The 12,038-nt window shown below is 31.9% G+C and overlaps 1 long non-coding RNA gene across 1 annotated transcript; it reads left to right on the top strand.

The window, feature by feature from the left end:
* Positions 1–257: 257 nt before the first annotated feature.
* LOC108870155 lies at positions 258–6,179 on the top strand. Its single transcript, XR_001956614.2, has 2 exons — positions 258–1,591; positions 1,673–6,179. It is a non-coding gene; the product is annotated as an uncharacterized LOC108870155 (long non-coding RNA).
* The last annotated feature ends 5,859 nt before the right edge of the window (positions 6,180–12,038 follow it).

The raw sequence follows: 12,038 nt of genomic DNA, 5'->3' as shown, positions 1-12,038 counted from the left end.
TATGTTTTAAAACATGTATTTATTTTTGAAAATTTTATTATATTTATTGATAGTCAATTATCTAATATAATATATAAATATAATAGTATTAATAGAAATTCGTTTTTAATTATTTATATTTTAGATCATTATTATTATTATTATTATTAATTTTAATCACTTATTTAATCAGATATATTTTAAATTCGTTTTTTATTTTCGACTAATTTATATAATTTATTCATTAAGGGTATAAACGATTTATTATTAATTTTAAATCATTTTTTTAATAAGATAGATTTGAAATTCGTTTTTATTTTTTTGATTAATTTATATTATTATTCATTAAGGGTATAAACGATATTAACCGCTCTAACTTTTAACGTGAGAGCTCCGTTGAAAAATTTTACTTTGCGAATAATAGTATAGATATTTTTTTTTTGATTTTTTAAATAAAAAATGTGGTCAAAGACGAAATAACCCTTAATGAAATAGCTTAATTACAAGGATCCAACTCTAAAGACCCGACCGACCCAAACCCTACTCGGTTTAATCCGGATCCTAATCTAAACGACGGCGTTCCCTCCTCAATCGTCCCTATCTCTCTTACTTTTCTGATTTCACGTCTTCTTCATGTTCTTCCCAATTCTCCCTCTCTTTCTGGCGACGGCGAAGCGAAACCGTAGAGAACCAAACCGGACCTCTTCAACGAACTCAATTCATCGTACAGAAGCGAAAAAAACATCACACAATAAACATGACCACTTTGTGTTCTTCTCCATCTTCCCCGCGATTCTTCGCCACCAAATCTGAACTCTACAAAGCTCCTTTTTTATCCTTCTCCATTCTAAAACGATGTCATTCTCGTCCTCCCCGTAATCTAAACTCTAATGACTCAACTTATCGCGACGGCAATCTTTTTACAATCTGCACTTCGTCTTCCTCTGAAGACCAACGTCTAATCTTAACCTAGACGTCCACCGTATCTCCCCCTAGCTACTTCCCGCTTCAAGCTCTTTCTCGATTCGGGGAAAGACGCTGTCTCCGACTTGCAAACTTTAGTCTCGCTAGACGTGCAGGAAATCAACTATGCAGTTTGTTGGAGGTGTGGTTTCGATTGGTGTTTGGTTTTTCAGTTAGGATTTTTGTATGTTTGTGAACAGCTTTTAAGGGTGGTTTACAAGGGAGACCCAAGTTGGTAGTTAGGAGAGATAGAAGTCTTGGTGGGAAGGAAGTGGTTGTAGCTGTTGATAACATTGGTTCATCTTCAAGCTCCGTAGCTTCTTCTGGTCAGGCTTCTAAAAATAACTCTGTAGCTAGAACCCTCAAGCTTTGAGCTCAGAACAATTTTCCGAAATGGTGGCCTGCTTCATTGCCTAGACACAGCTTGGAAGTAGACAAAGAAGACTATCAGAGAGAAGTCAACATAATCGTTAGGGGTTGTTTCTATAAACTCCTTCAATGTCATCTCTTTTGGATTTTCATCACAAGCTTTTGCTTAAAGACAACTTCTTTTGTCTGTTTTGTTTCAGCTGAAGAAGCTGATAAAACAGAGCAAGGAATTATGGAAGAAGAGGGAAGAAACTGAGAAGTCATAAGCCAATTAAGTTGTGTAAGAACAAGCCTTAGATCTTTATTTAATCTTTTGGATCTTGCATTTCATTCAGTGTGTGTGTTCTTCATTTATAAATAGAAACCTGAGAGTCTCTGCGTTTCACTTTAACGATATTAGCAACATGGTGTAAGAGACTTGTGAAGCTTGAGCTTAGTGGTTGTGAAGGTAGCTTTGATGGGATTAAAGCCATTGGGAAATGTTGTGACCACAGACCTGCTGAGAATCTCGGCTTGTAGAAAGGTGGATCCTTGTACTGGACCAGAGAAGTTGATGAGGTCTTGCCCGGCTCTCGAGAGTTTGCAACTCAAAAAGTGTTGTTTGAATGATAAAGAAGGGACGAGAGCTTCTTGGGGTATTATATTTTATCTTCGGTGGATCCTTGTCCTGGACCAGAGAAGCGTTGGGAGCTTCTTGATGTTTTATATCAATTAGGTACAGTATGATGTTTTGCATAAAATTATAGTATTGAGAAAACTTATTGTTGATTTTATTTTTGTTGTTATGTTTGGAAAACCAAAGAAACGTTTGTGATATTTATTACATGAATAAAAAGCTGTGCTTTGGATGTCAAAAACATGGTATGTGTTGCAAAATACATGTTTTGATCACTGGATTTAGTAGGTTTATTATGTGCAAAAAATGAGTTAGTTGGACAATTTACCCATGTAAAATGGGTTAGTTAGGCGGAGTCTTTGATTGAGTTCTTAAGGCAGCCAAAATCTGTTAGTAGTAACGGTGGAAGATCGTCCCAACTGTGAGATGATTACACATGTAAAATACCTTGTGATAAACTTATAATAAAAAAATTATACATATAATAATAAAACAATTATACATATAATAATAAAACAATTACACATGTAAAACGTGCTGCAGTTATATACATAAATTTAATATTCCAATTATACTTAGTAATTCAAAGTAATCTTCAAGGTAGTAGTAATACTACCTTACACATAGTAATACTTTGGCAAATTTAAGTTTTATTAGTAAAACAGTGTCCAAATGAAATATTTTGTAGTAAAACCAATGATTTTATACAATGAATATCATTAAGAAAAAGTATTACATAAACAGTTAACGAGAAATAAGTATTTTTATAGGTTCTTCCTACTATAACCTTATGATTCACATAACAACCATGAAAGTTAAAGAGTTATTTTGGGAAAATGATAAATATTCTTAAAACTATAGAAAATAATCATCTAAATAATTATAATAATCTTATTTACTATATACATAGTCTACTAATAAATAATATATTAGATATATATGTTAAATATACGTACTACTTGCAATATATAGGAGTTACAAATTACACATAATTAAAACCAAGTAATCCTAGTAATCCGAATTACACATAATAAATTCAGTAATCATATTATTCTGATTACACACAATCAACCCAGTAATCCTATTAATCCGATGACACACAATAAAAACATAATAAAGAAAACCTCTATTCTGGATTTTCTCACACTTAATTAGCAGCTTGTCTTATTCCTCTCCATGCCGTTGTGTATGATATATCCATACCAATCTTACGTGTAACCAAATCGATTAGAGTATTGGGAATTAGTGTGTCAAACCTAAGACATAATTAAATTAGAAAATAAATTCAATAACAAAATTAAAAAATAGAAAAAATAAAATATAAGATCACTAAATTTATATAAAACAATATATTTTTTATTTTATAATTTATGGAAAATTTTAATCCAATCATAAATATAAAATATCAAAATAAATAAAAGAAATAAGTTTAATTTTAAAGGTGTAAACCAAAAAATATTTACTTGTTTATGATCATTGATTTTTGAAATATTATTTCAGTTATTTGTTTTATTATTTGAATGTTTATAAAATTATTACTAAAATACAATCAAAATTAAAAAAAAAATGGAATGTATAAAATGAGATAATTTTTTACAAAATTTGAACTTGTGTTAAATATATTGGTAATATCTTCCTTTTAGTAAAATAATTTTTTTATAATATAATTATGTGAATAATATCCATTTTTCACAATACTATTTTTAATTTCAGAATCATAAAATATAATTATATTATATTATATTATAATTTGTCCACTAAATCTCTTTTTATTACTATATTTATCAATAATATAATTAACAAAAACAAAATATTTATTAAAATATTAGTATAAAACAATATGTAAATTGATTTATGAATTATGTAATTTTAATGAAATTATTTGACACAAATATTTACAGAAACAAAAAAAAATATCATAAATAATTAAAGATCATAAATAAATAAATAATTAAAAAATGGAAATGGAATGGAATTTCTATAAATATTTTATTTTTGATTTTAAGTTAATTGATAATTAAAACGTTATATAATTTTTATATTATAAAATTAATTTTAAAATTTAAATATAAAAATTAAATAAGAAATTATTACAAAAGTAAGAAAATGAAACGAAAAAGAAACAAAACAATGAAATAGAAAAAAAAGAAACCAATCTTTTGTTGGCAAAAAAAATGTGAAAAGGGCTGTTTAGTTGTTAAAAAAAAAGAGGAAAGAGGATCCACAGTACTTTTCTGTGGTAGTGGGGTCCATCGCAGGGGGAAAGAGAAACTACAAAAGAAAAGAAAAAAGAAAAAGAAAAGGAAAGGGTAATAATTGGAAGTAAATTATTGGAGGGGTAGTAAGAAAAAGTAAGGGGTAAGTAGAATGGTTTTTTTGCCATAGGGGCATTTTGAGTTAAAGTCTGCGGTAGGAAGAGAGGAAGCCATAGAGAAGAAGAGACGGTTCTTACAGCACCTAGACACCCTAAATGGGTCTCTTAATTTTTTTAAAAATAAATGTGGTCTAAAAGACTCAACTAAGAGACATCAATATTTAGGTGCTCCAATGCAAATCTCTTAATTAAAGGTTCTTAAAAAAATTATTAAACAATTCTTTTTTAAAAAAGTAAAATTTATTTATTAAATAAAACATAATAAAAATAACATTTTAAACATTGAATTTAAAATAAAACATAAAAAGAGCGATTAATAAAATAAACGAGAATAATTTAAAAGAAGCATCCGATCTCAATTGTTGTATTTATCACGTCTAAATTTGCACCATATATGTTCAATCAAATCATTTTTCAGTTGTTGATGCATTTGTCTATCACGAATTCTAGTTTGAACACCCATCATATTAGCGATATTTGTAAAGATATCGGTAGAATACGTGAAATCCACATGTGAACTTCCGATGTTTGAAACATCAAATTGAGTATATCCTTAGTCAAGTTCTTGATCCTTCTATTCATTAAGTTTTGTTTCCATACTGCTATTGAATATGAAATAATAATAAATATTAATATGGGTTTCACAAATCTTGATAACCTCTCCCATTTGTTTCATCCAAGTTCAAGAACTTGGTTCATATTATCTAGTTCTGAACTGCTTTCTTTTACTTGTTCCTTACGTCATTGGTCTCAGAATTTTTCACATTTTCTAAGAAAACCAAAAGGTGTCTAAACACCGAACCGTATATGAATATATACAATAAATAATCTTGGCGATAAAAATGTTTGACATGAGGTACCTCATGATAATAATCTTTATGATGATGAAGAGATCCAAAAGAAAAAAAAAACATCTATGTTTCTACTAAAGTGGCAGAAACCAGATCAGGAGGAACAGAAGCAAGATCAAGCACCCAAGACTCTCTCACACCATCTCCAGATTGATCTTCCGGGAGCTTCCTAGCCGGGATCTGATGAGAGAGCAAGGCCGCAACATCTTCTTTCCGCCTGACCGCATTACACCCAGGCGTAATCACGTCTCTTAAACAAGTTATCATTAACCTTCTCCAAATACGCCACACTCAAGCCATACGCATCGCAATACATAGTCAAGCATACGACAATCTCATACCCACCCTCTGGTCTTTCTTCTCTGGTGACATGTATCTGTCTCTGAGTAGACAGCCCAAACCGAGCCTTTCTTTGGATATATTTGGTATACTTCTCGTGCAACCCTTTCTAGATCACATCACATTAAAAAGAAGAAGGTGCTTACCATCTTGAAGCGACATTGACGATCAACATAACTTTCCCCTTATACTTGTTCAATGAAACATCATTCCCATCAATGTCCTGTTTCCACAAACATTGAGTCTCATTATGTTTCAAAATTACAGATTTAACAAAGAATACCTCCATTGAAGTCACTGAACCAATTTCGTTTACCTAAGCTTCATCATAATTAGAAGATTCTTTTTTGGTTTTGATTTAGTTAGAAGGATAAAGACCAAAAAGACCAAACCTTTACAGTGAAATTGTGAACGGTCTTCTCAGCAGCAGCTCTAGCTTGAACATTGAAAATTCGAGACTTGAAGAGAAACCCTGGATTAATCGGAGATTTTAGAGAAACCGGGGCTTCTACCTCTAGTGGTAAAGGGCTTACAGCTGTGAGTACCGCCACCTGGGTTCGAATCCTGGCTACTGGGGAATTAACATTTCGGCATCGCCAGGGACAGAGGACCGACACATGACAACACGTGACTAGTCTGGATCATTTATGTAGGGCCAGGATACCTCTGTATAATTCAAAAAAAAAAAGATATGGCGGTGGAGAATTTCAAAGAAGGAGCGAGAAAAGCCGCTGGGTTGAGAGATGGATTGGGTTTAGAAATGTTGAAGACTGCAGAGAAGGGTGAGTAAGAAGACGAAGACGAAAACTGGAGAGAGAGGAGAGGAGATCCGTCGGGAGAGAGGTGGGAGGACAAGTGTCCCTAAGAGCCGTCTCTTTAAACGAAGACGAAGACTGGAGAGAAGGGTTTAGAAATGTTGAAGACTGCAGAGAAGGGTGAGTAAGAAGACGAAGACGAAGACTGGAGAGAGAGGAGAGGAGATCCGTCGGGAGAGAGGTGGGAGGACAAGTGTCCCTAAGAGCCGTCTCTTTAAACGCTTAGTTAAGAAACGCTTGTTCAATTAATAGCTAATTTTCTTTTTTTTTAATCATAATTAAATAAAGAGATGGCACTAAAAAACCGCGTTAAAGATGCTTATAGAGCACCCGCAATGGGAATCCTTAAGGGGGAATCCTTAGGAAAAAAATAATTAAGTAATCGGTAGATCCCACCAAAAGTTAAGGATTCAATTCTTAAAATTCCTAAATAAGGACTCTTTCTTAGTGAATCCTTGCACTATTTGCGGATCCCGACAACATGTGGTGACCCGCGATTGGTTGATATTTATTTTTTTTATCTAAAAAAAAAAATAAAATAATAATACTTAAAAAATCAAAATACACTTTTTCTAAGGACTCTCCTTTGAATAACACCATTGCGGGTGCTCCTACAGTGCCTAATTAAGAGACGCCTCTTGTGCTAATTACTTTTTTTCTTTTCTTTTAAATCACAATTAGACTAAGAAATTTATGTAACAAACAGTGTTAATGCTGCTCTTGTTGACGCAAAGGATAAGTTAGCTCTCATGTCTGCTTATTGATAATTGTGTTTCTTTTAGTTACATGTAGAAAATTAAAATTAGTTAACATTTACAGAAAACTAGGTTGGACGATATGAATGAACCACATGCAGAAGCTCAGAAAGAAAAATGTTGTGACACGACAAGCAATCAAAAACGAATGCAGTTTTAAGATCCACTTTCATATATATTATTATATATTTACTAGTGAGGACGTCTAGTTTTCTTTTATATTTTAAATTATTATTATTATTCATTACATCTAATGTTTTATTTTCTTTTTCTTAGAATTTAAAATATATAAAACGGCTATAATTGTTACAGTATATTATAGTTTCTTTTTCTCTATGTTTTAAGATCCACTTTCATATATATTATTATATATTTTAAATATAAAAAATGTGGACAGAATACAATATTCTGTGTTCATATACTAAAAAATATATGAATAGAACAAAAATGTGGATATGGATGGCCAAAAAAACGAAAAAACTCTTTTTTGAGCAAAATGTAAAAACTCTTATATACAAGTTATAATAATAGATAGTATACATGAATTTATCTTTTTGTGGACAAGTTATAATAATAGATAGTATACATGAATTTATCTCTTTGTGGACAAGTTATAATAATATCTATTGTTAAAATAAGTTAATTTTATATTAAACTTTTGTTTCATATTAAATGAACACATCACAAAATCATATAATTTCTTGCTTGTTGCTAATTTGAACCAGAAAATGTTTTATACAAAAAGTTCTCAATCATACGAAAATGTAAGTAAATAGAATTAGACCACTCATCTGAGGTTTCTATAGAAAATGGAATACGTGGATTGAAGAAGCGTGGACACAAAAGATATGGATGAAACAAATGTGGACATGAGTTCATCATAGACACGAGTTCATGTGGACACTCGCATTTTCTTTCCTGTTTAGAAAAAAAGGCAAAGACTTTAAACTAAATCACATCCCTGAGAATCTAAAACACTAACTAAAGTATCGATCTTTAAATGTTTACTTGTAATAAGAGCAACTAACCGTAGGGGACGTGCTTAAGAGAGATTCTGACACGTACTTGTTGGCCTTCACCTGTTAAGAAAGAAACCATTGTGTTTATTATCAAACAATACTAGTCAGAGCTATAAATTCAGTTATAACTTATGAAATGTTAAGCTTCAGCACAAGGTTTAATCCACTACAAACCACCAAAGGTAGTTCACTAACATAAAAATCGCAACATCAGATGATATACAATAATCATCGGAAAAAAAAAGCACCTGAGCAAGGTTTTGAGCATTGCTGATCATAGCATCTGGAACAGAAGTACATTTATCACCGACTTTATCTCCTCGCGTTGCTTCAGACATAGATCCTACAACTACTCAACTGCAAAAAAAAAAAAAGCTCACTCTTTTTATCCAAAATACTAATCGATTTAGTTGAGAATTCCTATCCTGTTCCAGATTATAGTTTTTCAATCTCTTCAAGAATCTCCTAACACACACACTTACTCTAATACCAAATCCTAAACAGCTAAATAGAGCTTCTAAAGAGGGGAATGAAGGAATGAAGCTATTACTTCTCGGTTCTTATCTTCAAGCTGAAACTTAAGCTCATAGATTGAAATCTCCTGATCCTGGTTCAGGTTCAGGAGCTCCCTCTCGCTCTTCGAAGAACCATAGAGAGAGTCCTCGTGTTCCCTTTAATCTCTGCCAAAGCCTTCACCTTTTCCTTCTCCTCACCGAACTGCCTCCATTGGCGTGTTCCCAAAGTACTCTTCCCTCCTTCTCCTCGAACAGTATCAATGGACTGAGTCCTGAGGAATCACAAAAGCTCAGGAATATTGTTTACTCCGCCTGTAAATTTCTGGCATCCATGAAAACAGGACAACAGAATCAAACAAACATCATCCACATCGAAAGCTCTGAAACCCATAACATGCTCCTCATCCACATAACACGTCGACAAATCTCAGGACGCTCGTACCACCGTCTTCTCCGTTTCTTCAGACGACAGAAGGGGGATTACGGTTCACGTTTGAGCAGAGAACCTTTTGGAGCATTGTTTTGAAACACAAAATCCAGATTGGTAGCAGCTCTAAGGGTTTATGGATTTTCATCAGTGGGTTAGAGGAGCTTAATCGACGAGAGAGAGAGTGGTTTCAGCGGTGGGTTAGTGTGATTCAATCGGTGGGTTTAGAATTTTCATTGAGAGGATTAGGGATTTGTGGTTTGTGATTGTGAGATTTTTTTTTTTTAGCAACTGATTGTGAGATTTTATCTTTGGGCTTATTGGCGAAATAGCCATATTTGAGAAACAAATTAAATAACTAATATTGATTTTGATATAATTTAATGTCAGACTTTTTGATCTCAATTAAACCGGTTATATCCCTTCACGTAACAGGTTGTCAGTTCCACTTCCAAATATAAGAGACGTGGTTTTTTTAGGAACACTTAATTATACGAAACATATATGACAATTGTACACATGATGGAAAATGAAATATTCTATTTCATCTCACGAACATAGTAAAGTACTATAAACACAATTAGAATCACAACCAACTTCCAACCCCAACCAATCTCTAACCCTGAAATATTAGACCTTAAACCAACCCACCTCGAAACCATAAATACTAACCCCTAAACCCAAATTCATAAACCCAAACCCAATGTAAAATATCTTTAATAAATTAAAATATAAAATAATATATAATTAACTATTTTATTTCACCTCGCCAATGTAGTATAGTACTAAAATCACTAGAATCACAACCAACCTTTAACACTGAAATACTAAACCCTAAACCAACTCACCTCAAATCCATAAATACTAAACCCAAAACCCGAATTCATAAACCCAAACCCAAATATAAAATTTTTTTAATAAATTAAAATACAAAAATAGTATAAATTTAATTGTTCAATTTCATCTCACCAACATAGTATAATACTATAACCACCAGAATCACAACCAACCTCCAACACTGAAATACTAAACCTTAAACCAACCCACCTCAAAGCCATAAATACTAAACCTTAAACCTGAATTCATAAACCCAAACTCAAATGTAAAATATCTTTAATAAATTAAAATACGAAAATAGTATAAATTTAACTGTTCTATTTCATTTCACCAACATAGTATAGTACTATAACCACAATCAGAATCACAACCAATCTCCAATCTCAACCAACCTCCGACCCTGAAATACAAGATCCTGAACAAACCCACCTCGAAGCCCTAAATACTAAACTCTAAACCCGAATTCATAAACCCAAACCCAAATGTAAAATAACTTAAATAAATCAAAATACAAAAATAGTATATAATTAATTGTTCTATTTCATCTAACCAACGTAATATAGTACTAAAATCACAATTAGAATCACAACCAACTTCCAACCCTGAAATACTAGACCCTAAACCAACTGAGCAAATCCGACGGAGGTGACGATGTGAATCAAAGTGGTGTCGGAGGCCATTCAACTTCTCTGGAAGTTACGGAGAGAAATAATAAGAAAAGATGTGAAGAGATTAAAGCCACGAGTTACTTTTTACAGATAATAATTAACATTTTTATTATTTTTTTTGCCTTCAGGTTGCACCGGTTGGAAGAAGGGGCACTATAGTATTATTATATAATTATAACGACGTGTATATGTATGTTAGGAAAATTGGCTAATCAATGCATTATACGTTTTTTCCTTGTTATACATGCCAATTACCCTTTATCTTTAAGAAAAATCTCCTTAGTTATGAAAAGAAAAATGTAACGAGAGAAGGTACGAGAAAGAGACAGAGAGGATATAATAGACAAAGCACATGAAAAAAGTGTGTCAAAAGTGAGATGGGTTCTATTGTGTAATTCTAAAGTCATAATGTGTCTACAAGTGTAAATTTTTCTATTTATAAACTCGTCCTATCGTGTGTGTTGGACCTTTAAATAAAAGACGTTCTGTGTTGGGTTATGTTTGGCCTAAGGCGAATTAAGTGCGTCATTGGGCCTAAATTTTTCTGTAGCTCGACAGCTTAAAACTATTAATTCAAAAAGTGATGGGATAGCTCATACCAAGTGTGTACATATTAAAGTATAAGGGAAATCGGCTAATTCTTACATCAACAAAGTCCAACGATCCCATCAGTACATAAACACATTGTGCATATACATACATCAATATTTAGTTAATTCAAATTTCAATTAACAGACTAAACAACCAAACAAAACAAAAAAAAAATCAAATATTTTTTTGATTAGAAATAATATTTATGTGTTTATATACTGAGCGGGACCGCTGGACTCTGTTGAGATATGAATTAGCCGATTTCCTCCGAGGCATAATATGTGTTTGAATACTGATATCTTTAATACCAAAAATAATTTCGCTTTTGTAATCCATAAACTAGTTCTGTACAAATTATATACAAACACTTTTTCAAAGTGTTCAGATTTTTATTATACTTCTGAAAATTTCGAAAACCCTATATGTGAAAATATTCAAAACTTGATAAACCTTTTGAAAACTTGTAAAATTTTCCAAAAGCTTTCAGAATTTTTCTGAAACTTCTCTAATTTTCATTTATGAGCAGTATTTTATCATCCAAAAACCAAAATACTTGCTGCTTTTATAAATTTATGTAGTTAATTAGTAGAATTCGTCATCTACGCAAACGCAGCAGAGTAGTTTAGTTAATCAAGTTAGTATACTATAATTATATACTAGTGGTGTGTCCGCGCTACGCGCGGGTTGTCTATATTTTTAAAATATTTTTCTTGTTGTATTCCTTTTGTAAATATATTTTATTTTTTATAAGGAATTATTTTGAGTTGATATATTTTGTGTCAGTACTCAACTTTTTTACCTAAACTACTTATATATAAAAACAAAAGGAGTATGATCTAAGCTAGGTATAAATTATTAGAACTGTTTATTCTTAGGAGACAATAGAATTAGTAAACGGTTTAAAGGAAGAAAAAAAATAC

The sequence above is a fragment of the Brassica rapa genome, chromosome A10 (genome assembly GCF_000309985.2).
Source record: "Brassica rapa cultivar Chiifu-401-42 chromosome A10, CAAS_Brap_v3.01, whole genome shotgun sequence".
NCBI lineage: Eukaryota > Viridiplantae > Streptophyta > Magnoliopsida > Brassicales > Brassicaceae > Brassica > Brassica rapa.
The sequence above is the reverse complement of the archived record's forward strand: the minus strand, read 5'-3'. Positions and strand labels throughout refer to the sequence as shown.